General features: G+C 55.6%; 1 protein-coding gene across 1 annotated transcript in view; it reads right to left on the reverse strand.

The window, feature by feature from the left end:
- Window positions 1-14,832, reverse strand: part of LOC143960006 (uncharacterized) — a 269,947-nt gene that overhangs the window by 185,193 nt on the left and 69,922 nt on the right. The window lies entirely within an intron of this gene.

Genomic DNA, 14,832 nt, shown 5'->3' on the forward strand with positions numbered 1-14,832 from the left:
GATGGGGGGGTGAGGGGGAATCGGCAGACAGAGGGGAGGAGGGGGAAGCGGCTGACAGAGGGGGGAGGGGGAAGCGGCTGACAGAGGGGGGGAAACGGGGGTTGAAAGTGGGTGGTTGAAAGAGGGGGCAGCTGACAGTGAGGCGGCTGCTGGCAGAGGGGGTGGAGGCGGGTGCTGGCAGAGGGGGTGGAGGCGGGTGCTGGCAGAGGGGGTGGAGGTGGGTGCTGGCAGAGGGGTCTGACAGACTGACTCCGGGGGGGTGGGGCAATCCCAGGACGGGCCAGTGTTCTATCATTACCGATACCCATCAGAAATTGCAACAGAAGTGACATTTTGATCCAAAAATGCTTACTGCACATGCACCATGCATTTCTAGACATGTGCATTCGTTTTCGTCCGAATTTCAGCTATTTTCGTTTTCATTTTGACAAATGATAACGAAAGCACAGAATCCGAAAAAGGAAAGATCCGACATAAATAAATGCTTTATTTTCGTTTTCATTGTTACAACAGTTCGATATAGAATAGGAGATTCGTAGTGACTCTGACAATAACAATCTGTCTATAGAACCTGTGGTCGAATGTGCCTAACCTTACCTCTATTAGTCCAAGATTATATAGAGAAAATATTCCACAGAGAAAAAAGATTTGACAGAGAGAAAAGATTCTGCAAGTTACTGTCCTAAAAAGTGTTTGTGGACCCGGGTCCTGCCCCAGGGGAGTGTTTGGGGCCCCGGGTCCTGCCCCAGGGGAGTGTTTGGGGACCCGGGTCCTGCCCCAGGGAAGTGTTTGGGGACCCGGGTCCTGCCCCAGGGGAGTGTTTGGGGACCCGGGTCCTGCCCCAGGGGAGTGTTTGGGGACCCGGGTCCTGCCCCAGGGGAGTGTTTGGGGACCCGGGTCCTGCCCCAGGGGACATGGATCAATGCAAAAAAAAGTTTTAAAAACTGCCGTTTTTTCGGGAGCAGTGATTTTAATAATGATTAAAGTGAAACAATAAAAGTGTAATATTCCTTTAAATTTCGTAGGGGGGGGGGGGGGGGGTTGTCTATAGTATGCCTGTGAAGGGGCGCATGTTTCTGGTGCTTAGAACTGTCCCTGCACAAAGTGTCATTTATGCAGGAAAAAAAGTCCTTTAAAATCACTCGCAGCTATTATGAATTGTCGGCTCCGTAATACAGAGAACACTCAATGAAAGTCATTGATAAAAAAATAAATAAATAAAAAAAGCGTGGGGGTCCCCCAAATTCAATTACCAGGCCCTTCAGGTCTGGTATGGATATTAAGGGGAACCCCGCGTCAAATGTAAAAAAAAAATTGACGTGGGGGTCCCCCTAAAAATCCATACCAGACCCTTTATCCGAGCACGCAACCTGGCAGGCCGCAGAAAAAGAGGGGGGGACGAGAGAGCGGCCCCCCCTCCCTCCTGAACCATATCAGGCCACATGCCCTCAACATTGGGAGGATGCTTTGGGGGTCTATGACCCCTCAAAGCACCTTGTCCCCATGTTGATGAGGACAAGGGCCTCATCCCCACAACCGTGGCCGGTGGTTGTGAGGGTCTGCGGGCGGGGGGCTTATCAGAATCTGGAAGCCCCCTTTAACAAGGGGACCCCCAGATCCCAGCCCCCCCCCTGTTTGAAATGGTAAGGGGGTACAAAAGTACCCCTACCATTTCACAAAGAAAGTGTAAAAATGGTTAAATAAGACAAACACACTTTTGAAAAATTCCTTTATTAAAAAAAAAAAAAAAAAAAAAAAAGATTCCAGCGGCGGTAATCCACTCTTGCTATCCAGCGATGGACGGTCATCTCTCCAGCGATGGCTCATCTCATCCAGCGCAGAGAATCCATCCTTCTTCTGTCTCCGCGGTGGAGACACTGCAAGGATTCCGGCGGCCTGACGTTTCTTATATACGGAAGGCGGGGCCACCCGTCACCTGACCCCGCCCCCTCTGACGCAAGGGGAAACCTGGGGTTCCCTGTGACGTATGGGTGACCCCGCACCCCTCTGATGTAACACAGGCAGGTTTCCGTTACACGTTGGTGGTGTGTAGTATCATAGCTCCGCCTCCCGTGGAGCTCTCTGTCACCTCATTGGCTGCCCAGGTACATCATTCATGAGTGGCACCTCACCAGTGGAAGGGTGTACAAAGATGGCGGCCATGGTGGCCCCCACTCGTCACCAACACATAGGGACCTTCTATTGGTCGGGAACACCTGTGGCCCTCAAGTAGGGTGGTGGATCTGGTGGCTTCCAAGTTGTGGCTCCGCATAGTGGGGGGAGGGGGTCTGATTTTTGGCCCCCGGCTGGTTTTGTGTTTCTAGTGCTGTGCAAGATGTAGCCCCTTATCAGTGGAAGGGTGTACAAAGATGGCGGCTGAGACCTCTTATAGGGCCCCTTCCATCCCCCAACAGATGGGCCCATGGTGGCCCCCACTCATCACCTACACATGGAGACCTTCTATTGGTCGGGAATAAGGATGAGCTCCGGCGTGTTCGCATGGTCCACGTGCAGAGCCCGCCAGGAAGTCGGCACTGCGCTAATCACCGGCAGGGAGATATTTCCCGATCTCATTGCTGCACATTGGAGAATGTCTCACTGCCTGTGATTAGCGCAGCGCTAACTTCCTGGCGGGCTCTGCACGTGGACCATGCGAACACGCCGGAGCTCATCCCTATTCGGGAACGCCTGTGGCCCTCAACCAGGGTGGTGGATCTGGTGGCTTCCAAGTTGTGGCCCCAGCATAGTGGGGGGAGGGTGTCTGATTTTTGGACCCCGGCTGGTGTTGTGTTTCTAGTGGTGTGCGAGATGTGGCCCTGAGTCGGTGTGGAGGATCTGCGGATCCTCTATTGGGGGGCCCTGGGCTCCTTAGCGGTGTCTCTGGTCTTTGTGGGTCTCAGACTGTAGAGGGTCTGTGGATCCTCTATTGGGGGGCCCTGGGGTCCTTAGCGGTGTCTCTGGTCTTTGTGGGTCTCAGACTGTAGAGGGTCTGTGGATCCCCTATTGGGGGGCCCTGGGGTCCTTAGCGGTGTCTCTGGTCTTTGTGGGTCTCAGACTGTAGAGGGTCTGCGGATCCTCTATTGGGGGGCCCTGGGGTCCTTAGCGGTGTCTCTGGTCTTTGTGGGTGTCAGACTGTAGAGGGTCTGTGGATCCTATATTGGGGGGCCCTGGGGTCCTTAGCGGTGTCTCTGGTCTTTGTGGGTCTCAGACTGTAGAGGGTCTGTGGATCCTCTATTGGGGGGCCCTGGGGTCCTTAGCGGTGTCTCTGGTCTTTGTGGGTCTCAGACTGTAGAGGGTCTTTGGATCCTCTATTGGGGGGCCCTGGGGTCCTTAGTGGTGTCTCTGGTCTTTGTGGGTCTCAGACTGTAGAGGGTCTGTGGATCCTCTATTGGGGGTCCCTGGGGTCCTTAGCGGTGTCTCTGGTCTTTGTGGGTCTCAGACTTGAGAGGGTCTGCGGATCCTCTATTGGGGGGCCCTGGGGTCCTTAGTGGTGTCACTGGTCTTTGTGGGTCTCAGACTGTAGAGGGTCTGTGGATCCTCTATTGGGGGGCCCTGGGGTCCTTAGTGGTGTCACTGGTCTTTGTGGGTCTCAGACTGTAGAGGGTCTTTGGATCCTCTATTGGGGGGCCCTGGGGTCCTTAGTGGTGTCTCTGGTCTTTGTGGGTCTCAGACTGTAGAGGGTCTGTGGATCCTCTATTGGGGGTCCCTGGGGTCCTTAGCGGTGTCTCTGGTCTTTGTGGGTCTCAGACTTGAGAGGGTCTGCGGATCCTCTATTGGGGGGCCCTGGGGTCCTTAGTGGTGTCTCTGGTCTTTGTGGGTCTCAGACTGTAGAGGGTCTGCGGATCCTCTATTGGGGGGCCCTGGGGTCCTTAGTGGTGTCACTGGTCTTTGTGGGTCTCAGACTGTAGAGGGTCTGTGGATCCTCTATTGGGGGGCCCTGGGGTCCTTAGTGCTGTCTCTGGTCTTTGTGGGTCTCAGACTGTAGAGGGTCTGCGGAACCTCTATTGGGTGAGGACACAGAAGACTTGCGAGGTGAGGAGACTCAGGTCATGGAAGAGTTGAGATAGGAGACACGGGACACTGGAGGCATGGGTTCCTGGAGAGGTGAGGTAGGAGACACAGGTTATGGGAGAGGTGAGGTAGGAGACACTGGATGCCGAGGTTCCTGGAGAAGTGAGGTAGGAGACACTGGATGCCGAGGTTCCTGGAGAGGTGAGGTAGGAGACACTGGATGCCGAGGTTCCTGGAGAGGTGAGGTAGGAGACACAGGTTATGGGAGAGGTGAGGTAGGAGACACTTGATGCAGAGGTTCCTGGAGAGGTGAGGTAGGAGACACAGGTTATGGGAGAGGTGAGGTAGGAGACACTGGATGCGGAGGTTCCTGGAGAGGTGAGGTAGGAGACACAGGTCATGGGAGAGGTGAGGTAGGAGACACTGGATACAGAGGTACCTGGAGAGGTGAGGTAGGAGACACTGGATGCAGAGGTTCCTGGAGAGGTGAGGTAGGAGACACTGGATGCAGAGGTTCCTGGAGAGGTGAGGTAGGAGATCCAGGTTATGGGAGAGGTGAGGTAGGAGACACTGGATGCAGAGGTTCCTGGAGAGGTGAGGTAGGAGACACAGGTCATGGGAGAGGTGAGGTAGGAGACACTGGATGCAGAGGTACCTGGAGAGGTGAGGTAGGAGACACTGGATGCAGAGATTCCTGGAGAGGTGAGGTAGGAGACACGAGACACGGGATGCAGAGGTTTCTGGAGAGGTGAGGTAGGAGATCCAGGTTATGGGAGAGGTGAGGTAGGAGACACTGGATGCCGAGGTTCCTGGAGAGGTGAGGTAGGAGACACTGGATGCCGAGGTTCCTGGAGAGGTGAGGTAGGAGACACTGGATGCCGAGGTTCCTGGAGAGGTGAGGTAGGAGACACAGGTTATGGGAGAGGTGAGGTAGGAGACACTTGATGCAGAGGTTCCTGGAGAGGTGAGGTAGGAGACACAGGTTATGGGAGAGGTGAGGTAGGAGACACTGGATGCAGAGGTTCCTGGAGAGGTGAGGTAGGAGACACAGGTCATGGGAGAGGTGAGGTAGGAGACACTGGATACAGAGGTACCTGGAGAGGTGAGGTAGGAGACACTGGATGCAGAGGTTCCTGGAGAGGTGAGGTAGGAGACACTGGATGCAGAGGTTCCTGGAGAGGTGAGGTAGGAGATCCAGGTTATGGGAGAGGTGAGGTAGGAGACACTGGATGCAGAGGTTCCTGGAGAGGTGAGGTAGGAGACACAGGTCATGGGAGAGGTGAGGTAGGAGACACTGGATGCAGAGGTACCTGGAGAGGTGAGGTAGGAGACACTGGATGCAGAGATTCCTGGAGAGGTGAGGTAGGAGACACGAGACACGGGATGCAGAGGTTTCTGGAGAGGTGAGGTAGGAGATCCAGGTTATGGGAGAGGTGAGGTAGGAGACACTGGATGCCGAGGTTCCTGGAGAGGTGAGGTAGGAGACACTGGATGCAGAGGTACCTGGAGAGGTGAGGTAGGAGACACTGGATGCAGAGATTCCTGGAGAGGTGAGGTAGGAGACACGAGACACGGGATGCAGAGGTTTCTGGAGAGGTGAGGTAGGAGATCCAGGTTATGGGAGAGGTGAGGTAGGAGACACTGGATGCCGAGGTTCCTGGATAGGTGAGGTAGGAGACACTGGATGCAGAGGTTCCTGGAGAGGTGAGGTAGGAGACACTGGATGCAGAGGTACCTGGAGAGGTGAGGTAGGAGACACTGGATGCAGAGGTTCCTGGAGAGGGGAGGTAGGAGACACTGGATGCAGAGGTTCCTGGAGAGGTGAGGTAGGAGACACGGGTTATAGGAGAGGAGAGGTAGGAGACACTGGATGCAGAGGTTCCTGGAGAGGTGAGGTAGGAGACACTGGATGCAGAGGTTCCTGGAGAGGTGATGTAGGAAACACTGGATGCAGAGGTTCCTGGAGAGGTGAGGTAGGAGACACTGGATGCAGAGGTACCTGGAGAGGTGAGGTAGGAGACACTGGATGCAGAGGTTCCTGGAGAGGTGAGGTAGGAGACACTGGATGCAGAGGTTCCTGGAGAGGTGAGGTAGGAGACACGGGATGCAGAGGTTCCTGGAGTGGTGAGGTAGGAGACACTGGATGCAGAGGTTCCTGGAGTGGTGAGGTAGGAGACACGGGATGCAGAGGTTCCTGGAGAGGTGAGGTAGGAGACACTGGATGCAGAGGTTCCTAGAGAGGTGAGGTAGGAGACACTGGATGCAGAGGTTCCTGGAGAGGTGAGGTAGGAGATCCAGGATATGGGAGAGGTGAGGTAGGAGACACTGGATGCAGAGGTTCCTGGAGAGGTGAGGTAGGAGACACTGGATGCAGAGGTTCCTGGAGAGGTGAGGTAGGAGACACAGGTCATGGGAGAGGTGATGTAGGAGACACTGGATGCAGAGGTTCCCGGAGAGGTGAGATAGGAGACACAGGTTATGGGAGAGGTGATGTAGGAGACTCTGGATGTAGAGGTTCCTGGAGAGGTGAGGTAGGAGACACAGGTCATGGGAGAGGTGAGGTAGGAGACACTGGATGCAGAGGTACCTGGAGAGGTGAGGTAGGAGACACTGGATGCAGAGGTTCCTGGAGAGGTGAGGTAGGAGACACAGGTTATGGGAGAGGTGAGGTAGGAGACACTGGATGCAGAGGTTCCTGGAGAGGTGAGGTAGGAGACACAGGTTATGGGAGAAGTGAGGTAGGACACACTGGATGCAGAGGTTCCTGGAGCGGTGAGGTAGGAGATACAGGTCATGGGAGAGGTGAGGTAGGAGACACTGGATGCAGAGGTTCCTGGAGAGGTGAGGTAGGAGACACTGGATGCAGAGGTACCTGGAGAGGTGAGGTAGGAGACACTGGATGCAGAGGTTCCTGGAGAGGTGAGGTAGGAGACACAGGTTATGGGAGAGGTGAGGTAGGAGACACTGGATGCAGAGGTTCCTGGAGAGGTGAGGTAGGAGACACTGCATGCCGAGGTTCCTGGAGAGGTGAGGTAGGAGACACTTGATGCAGAGGTTCCTGGAGAGTTGAGGTAGGAGACACAGGTTATGGGAGAGGTGATGTAGGAGACACTGGATGCCGAGGTTCCTGGAGAGGTGAGGTAGGAGACACTGGATGCTGAGGTTCCTGGAGAGGTGAGGTAGGAGACACTTGATGCAGAGGTTCCTGGAGAGGTGAGGTAGGAGACACAGGTTATAGGAGAGGTGAGGTAGGAGACACTGGATGCAGAGGTTCCTGGAGAGGTGAGGTAGGAGACACTGGATGCCGAGGTTCCTGGAGAGGTGAGGTAGGAGACACTGGATGCAGAGGTTCCTGGAGAGGGGAGGTAGGAGACACAGGTCATGGGAGAGGTGAGGTAGGAGACACTGGATGCAGAGGTACCTGGAGAGGTGAGGTAGGAGACACTGGATGCAGAGGTTCCTGGAGAGGTGAGGTAGGAGACACAGGTTATGGGAGAGGTGAGGTAGGAGACACTGGATGCAGAGGTTCCTGGAGAGGTGAGGTAGGAGACACAGGTTATGGGAGAAGTGAGGTAGGACACACTGGATGCAGAGGTTCCTGGAGCGGTGAGGTAGGAGATACAGGTCATGGGAGAGGTGAGGTAGGAGACACTGGATGCAGAGGTACCTGGAGAGGTGAGGTAGGAGACACTGGATGCAGAGGTTCCTGGAGAGGTGAGGTAGGAGACACAGGTTATGGGAGAGGTGAGGTAGGAGACACTGGATGCAGAGGTTCCTGGAGAGGTGAGGTAGGAGACACTGCATGCCGAGGTTCCTGGAGAGGTGAGGTAGGAGACACTTGATGCAGAGGTTCCTGGAGAGTTGAGGTAGGAGACACAGGTTATGGGAGAGGTGATGTAGGAGACACTGGATGCCGAGGTTCCTGGAGAGGTGAGGTAGGAGACACTGGATGCCGAGGTTCCTGGAGAGGTGAGGTAGGAGACACTTGATGCAGAGGTTCCTGGAGAGGTGAGGTAGGAGACACAGGTTATAGGAGAGGTGAGGTAGGAGACACTGGATGCAGAGGTTCCTGGAGAGGTGAGGTAGGAGACTCTGGATGCCGAGGTTCCTGGAGAGGTGAGGTAGGAGACACTGGATGCAGAGGTTCCTGGAGAGGGGAGGTAGGAGACACAGGTCATGGGAGAGGTGAGGTAGGATACACTGGATGCAGAGGTACCTGGATGGTGAGGTAGGAGACACTGGATGCAGAGGTTCCTGGAGAGGTGAGGTAGGAGACACTGGATGCAGAGGTTCCTGGAGAGGTGAGGTAGGAGACACTGGATGCCGAGGTTCCTGGAGAGGTGAGGTAGGAGACACTGGATGCAGAGATTCCTGGAGAGGTGAGGTAGGAGACACTGGATGCCGAGGTTCCTGGAGAGGTGAGGTAGGAGACACTGGGTGCAGAGGTTCCTGGAGAGGTGAGGTAGGAGACACTGGATGCCGAGGTTCCTGGAGAGGTGAGGTAGGAGACACTGGATGCAGAGGTTCCTGGAGAGGTGAGGTAGGAGACACTGGATGCAGAGGTTCCTGGAGAGGTGAGGTAGGAGACACTGTATGCCGAGGTTCCTGGAGAGGTGAGGTAGGAGACACTGGATGCAGAGGTTCCTGGAGAGGTGAGGTAGGAGACACTGGATGCAGAGGTTCCTGGAGAGGTGAGGTAGGAGACACTGGAGGCCGAGGTTCCTGGAGAGGTGAGGTAGGAGACACTGGATGCCGAGGTTCCTGGAGAGGTGAGGTAGGAAACACTGGATGCAGAGGTTCCTGGAGAGGTGAGGTAGGAGACACTGGATGCAGAGGTTCCTGGAGAGGTGAGGTAGGAGACACTGGATGCAGAGGTTCCTGGAGAGGTGAGGTAGGAGACACTGGATGCAGAGGTTCCTGGAGAGGTGAGGTAGGAGACACTGGATGCCGAGATTCCTGGAGAGGTGAGGTAGGAGACACTGGATGCCGAGGTTCCTGGAGAGGTGAGGTAGGCGACACTGGATGCCGAGGTTCCTGGAGAGGTGAGGTAGGAGACACGAGATTCCGAGGTTCCTGGAGAGGTGAGGTAGGAGACACGGGATGCAGAGGTTCCTGGAGAGGTGAGGTAGGAGACATTGGATGCCGAGGTTCCTGGAGAGGTGAGGTAGGAGACACTGGATGCAGAGGTTCCTGGAGAGGTGAGGTAGGAGACACTGGATGCAGAGGTTCCTGGAGAGGTGAGGTAGGAGACACTGGATGCCGAGGTTCCTGGAGAGGTGAGGTAGGAGACACAGGTTATGGGAGAGGTGAGGTAGGAGACACTGGATGCAGAGGTTCCTGGAGAGGTGAGGTAGGAGACACTTGATGCAGAGGTTCTTGGAGAGGGGAGGTAGGAGACACTGGATGCAGAGGTTCCTGGAGAGGTGAGGTAGGAGACACTAGATGCAGAGGTTCCTGGAGAGGTGAGGTAGGAGACACTTGATGCAGAGGTTCCTGGAGAGGTGAGGTAGGAGACACTGGATGCAGAGGTTCCTGGAGAGGTGAGGTTCCTGGAGAGGTGAGGTAGGAGACACTTGATGCAGAGGTTCCTGGAGAGGTCATGTAGGAGACACTGGATGCCGAGGTTCCTGGCAAGGTGATGTAGGAGACACTGGATGCAGAGGTTCCTAGAGAGGTGAGGTAGGAGACACAGGTTATAGGAGAGGTGATGTAGGAGACACTGGATGCAGAGGTTCCTGGAGAGGTGATATAGGAGACACTGGATGCAGAGGTTCCTGGAGAGGTGAGATAGGAGACACTGGATGCAGAGGTTCCTGGAGAGGTGAGGTAGGCGACACTGGATGCCGAGGTTCCTGGAGAGGTGAGGTAGGAGACACGGGATGCAGAGGTTCCTGGAGAGGTGATGTAGGAGACACTGGATGCAGAGGTTCCTGGAGAGGTGAGGTAGGAGACACTGGATGCCGAGGTTCCTGGAGAGGTGAGGTAGGAGACACTGGATGCAGAGGTTCCTGGAGAGGTGAGGTAGGAGACACTGGATGCAGAGGTTCCTGGAGAGGTGAGGTAGGAGACACTGGATGCAGAGGTTCCTGGAGAGGTGAGGTAGGAGACACTGGATGCAGAGGTTCCTGGAGAGGTGAGGTAGGAGACACTGGATGCCGAGATTCCTGGAGAGGTGAGGTAGGCGACACTGGATGCCGAGGTTCCTGGAGAGGTGAGGTAGGAGACACGGGATTCCGAGGTTCCTGGAGAGGTGAGGTAGGAGACACGGGATGCAGAGGTTCCTGGAGAGGTGAGGTAGGAGACACAGGTTATAGGAGAGGTGAGGTAGGAGACACTGGATGCAGAGGTTCCTGGAGAGGTGAGGTAGGAGACACTGGATGCAGAGGTACCTGGAGAGGTGAGGTAGGAGACACTGGATGCAGAGGTTCCGGGAGAGTTGAGGTAGGAGACACAGGTTATGGGAGAGGAGACACTTGATGCAGAGGTTCCTGGAGAGTTGAGGTAGGAGACACAGGTTATGGGAGAGGTGATGTAGGAGACACTGGATGCCGAGGTTCCTGGAGAGGTGAGGTAGGAGACACTGGATGCCGAGGTTCCTGGAGAGGTGAGGTAGGAGACACTTGATGCAGAGGTTCCTGGAGAGGTGAGGTAGGAGACACTTGATGCAGAGGTTCCTGGAGAGGTGAGGTAGGAGACACAGGTTATAGGAGAGGTGAGGTAGGAGACACTGGATGCAGAGGTTCCTGGAGAGGTGAGGTAGGAGACACTGGATGCCGAGGTTCCTGGAGAGGTGAGGTAGGAGACACTGGATGCAGAGGTTCCTGGAGAGGGGAGGTAGGAGACACAGGTCATGGGAGAGGTGAGGTAGGAGACACTGGATGCAGAGGTACCTGGAGAGGTGAGGTAGGAGACACTGGATGCAGAGGTTCCTGGAGAGGTGAGGTAGGAGACACAGGTTATGGGAGAGGTGAGGTAGGAGACACTGGATGCAGAGGTTCCTGGAGAGGTGAGGTAGGAGACACAGGTTATGGGAGAAGTGAGGTAGGAGACACGGGATGCCGAGGTTCCTGGAGAGGTGAGGTAGGAGACACTGGATGCAGAGGTTCCTGGAGAGGTGAGGTAGGAGACACTGGATGCAGAGGTTCCTGGAGAGGTGAGGTAGGAGACACTGGATGCAGAGGTTCCTGGAGAGGTGAGGTAGGAGACACTGGATGCAGAGGTTCCTGGAGAGGTGAGGTAGGAGACACTGGATGCCGAGATTCCTGGAGAGGTGAGGTAGGCGACACTGGATGCCGAGGTTCCTGGAGAGGTGAGGTAGGAGACACGGGATTCCGAGGTTCCTGGAGAGGTGAGGTAGGAGACACGGGATGCAGAGGTTCCTGGAGAGGTGAGGTAGGAGACACAGGTTATAGGAGAGGTGAGGTAGGAGACACTGGATGCAGAGGTTCCTGGAGAGGTGAGGTAGGAGACAATGGATGCAGAGGTACCTGGAGAGGTGAGGTAGGAGACACTGGATGCAGAGGTTCCGGGAGAGTTGAGGTAGGAGACACAGGTTATGGGAGAGGAGACACTTGATGCAGAGGTTCCTGGAGAGTTGAGGTAGGAGACACAGGTTATGGGAGAGGTGATGTAGGAGACACTGGATGCCGAGGTTCCTGGAGAGGTGAGGTAGGAGACACTGGATGCCGAGGTTCCTGGAGAGGTGAGGTAGGAGACACTTGATGCAGAGGTTCCTGGAGAGGTGAGGTAGGAGACACAGGTTATAGGAGAGGTGAGGTAGGAGACACTGGATGCAAAGGTTCCTGGAGAGGTGAGGTAGGAGACACTGGATGCCGAGGTTCCTGGAGAGGTGAGGTAGGAGACACTGGATGCAGAGGTTCCTGGAGAGGGGAGGTAGGAGACACAGGTCATGGGAGAGGTGAGGTAGGAGACACTGGATGCAGAGGTACCTGGAGAGGTGAGGTAGGAGACACTGGATGCAGAGGTTCCTGGAGAGGTGAGGTAGGAGACACAGGTTATGGGAGAGGTGAGGTAGGAGACACTGGATGCAGAGGTTCCTGGAGAGGTGACGTAGGAGACACAGGTTATGGGAGAAGTGAGGTAGGAGACACGGGATGCAGAGGTTCCTGGAGAGGTGAGGTAGGAGACACTGGATGCCGAGGTTCCTGGAGAGGTGATGTAGGAGACACTGGATGCCGAGGTTCCTGGAGAGGTGATATAGGAGACACTGGATGCAGAGGTTCCTGGAGAGGTGAGGTAGGAGACACTGGATGCAGAGGTTCCTGGAGAGGTGAGGTAGGCGACACTGGATGCCGAGGTTCCTGGAGAGGTGAGGTAGGAGACACGGGATGCAGAGGTTCCTGGAGAGGTGATGTAGGAGACACTGGATGCAGAGGTTCCTGGAGAGGTGAGGTAGGAGACACTGGATGCAGAGGTTCCTGGAGAGGTGAGGTAGGAGACACTGGATGCCGAGGTTCCTGGAGAGGAGAGGTAGGAGACACTGGATGCCAAGGTTCCTGGAGAGGTGAGGTTCCTGGAGAGGTGAGGTAGGAGACACTTGATGCAGAGGTTCCTGGAGAGGTCAGGTAGGAGACACTGGATGCCGAGATTCCTGGAGAGGTGATGTAGGAGACACTGGATGCAGAGGTTCCTGGAGAGGGGAGGTAGGAGACACTGGATGCAGAGGTTCCTGGAGAGGTGAGGTAGGAGACACTGGATGCAGAGGTTCTTGGAGAGGTGAGGTAGGAGACACTGGATGCAGAGGTTCCTGGAGAGGTGAGGTAGGAGACACGGGATGCAGAGGTTCCTGGAGAGGTGAGGTAGGAGACACTGGATGCCGAGGTTCCTGGAGAGGTGAGGTAGGCGACACTGGATGCCGAGGTTCCTGGAGAGGTGAGGTAGGAGACACGGGATGCAGAGGTTCCTGGAGAGGTGATGTAGGAGACACTGGATGCAGAGGTTCCTGGAGAGGTGAGGTAGGAGACACTGGATGCCGAGGTTCCTGGAGAGGATAGGTAGGAGACACTGGATGCCAAGGTTCCTGGAGAGGTGAGGTTCCTGGAGAGGTGAGGTAGGAGACACTTGTTGCAGAGGTTCCTGGAGAGGTCAGGTAGGAGACACTGGATGCCGAGGTTCCTGGAGAGGTGATGTAGGAGACACTGGATGCAGAGGTTCCTGGAGAGGGGAGGTAGGAGACACTGGATGCAGAGGTTCCTGGAGAGGTGAGGTAGGAGACACTGGATGCAGAGGTTCTTGGAGAGGTGAGGTAGGAGACACTGGATGCAGAGGTTCCTGGAGAGGTGAGGTAGGAGACACGGGATGCAGAGGTTCTTGGAGAGGTGAGGTAGGAGACACAGGTTATAGGAGAGGTGATGTAGGAGACACTGGATGCCGAGGTTCCTGGAGAGGTGATATAGGAGACACTGGATGCAGAGGTTCCTGGAGAGGTGAGGTAGGAGACACTGGATGCAGAGGTTCCTGGAGAGGTGAGGTAGGAGACACTGGATGCAGAGGTTCCTGGAGAGGTGAGGTAGGAGACACGGGATGCAGAGGTTCTTGGAGAGGTGAGGTAGGAGACACTGGATGCAGAGGTTCCTGGAGAGGTGAGGTAGGAGACACGGGATGCAGAGGTTCCTGGAGAGGTGAGGTAGGAGACACTGGATGCCGAGGTTCCTGGAGAGGTGAGGTAGGCGACACTGGATGCCGAGGTTCCTGGAGAGGTGAGGTAGGAGACACGGGATTCCGAGGTTCCTGGAGAGGTGAGGTAGGAGATACTTGATGCAGAAGTTCCTTGAGAGGTGAGGTAGGAGACACGGGATGCAGAGGTTCCTGGAGAGGTGATGTAGGAGACACTGGATGCAGAGGTTCCTGGAGAGGTGAGGTAGGAGACACTGGATGCCGAGGTTCCTGGAGAGGTGAGGTAGGATACACTGGATGCAGAGGTTCCTGGAGAGGTGAGGTAGGAGACACTGGATGCAGAGGTTCCTGGAGAGGTGAGGTAGGAGACACGGGATGCAGAGGTTCTTGGAGAGGTGAGGTAGGAGACACAGGTTATAGGAGAGGTGATGTAGGAGACACTGGATGCCGAGGTTCCTGGAGAGGTGATATAGGAGACACTGGATGCAGAGGTTCCTGGAGAGGTGAGGTAGGAGACACTGGATGCAGAGGTTCCTGGAGAGGTGAGGTAGGAGACACTGGATGCAGAGGTTCCTGGAGAGGTGAGGGAGGAGACACGGGATGCAGAGGTTCTTGGAGAGGTGAGGTAGGAGACACTGGATGCAGAGGTTCCTGGAGAGGTGAGGTAGGAGACACGGGATGCAGAGGTTCCTGGAGAGGTGAGGTAGGAGACACTGGATGCCGAGGTTCCTGGAGAGGTGAGGTAGGCGACACTGGATGCCGAGGTTCCTGGAGAGGTGAGGTAGGCGACACTGGATGCCGAGGTTCCTGGAGAGGTGAGGTAGGAGACACGGGATTCCAAGGTTCCTGGAGAGGTGAGGTAGGAGATACTTGATGCAGAAGTTCCTGGAGAGGTGAGGTAGGAGACACGGGATGCAGAGGTTCCTGGAGAGGTGATGTAGGAGACACTGGATGCAGAGGTTCCTGGAGAGGTGAGGTAGGAGACACTGGATGCCGAGGTTCCTGGAGAGGTGAGGTAGGATACACTGGATGCAGAGGTTCCTGGAGAGGTGAGGTAGGAGACACGGAATGCAGAGGTTCCTGGAGAGGTGAGGTAGGAGACACTGGATGCTGAGGTTCCTGGAGAGGTGAGGTAGGAGACACTGGATGCCCAGGTTCCTGGAGAGGTGAGGTAGGAGACACAGG

The sequence above is a fragment of the Lithobates pipiens genome, unplaced genomic scaffold (assembly GCF_037356315.1).
Source record: "Lithobates pipiens isolate NorthernLeopardFrog02 unplaced genomic scaffold, aLitPip1_a1.2 Scaffold_79, whole genome shotgun sequence".
Classification (NCBI taxonomy): Eukaryota; Metazoa; Chordata; class Amphibia; order Anura; family Ranidae; genus Lithobates; species Lithobates pipiens.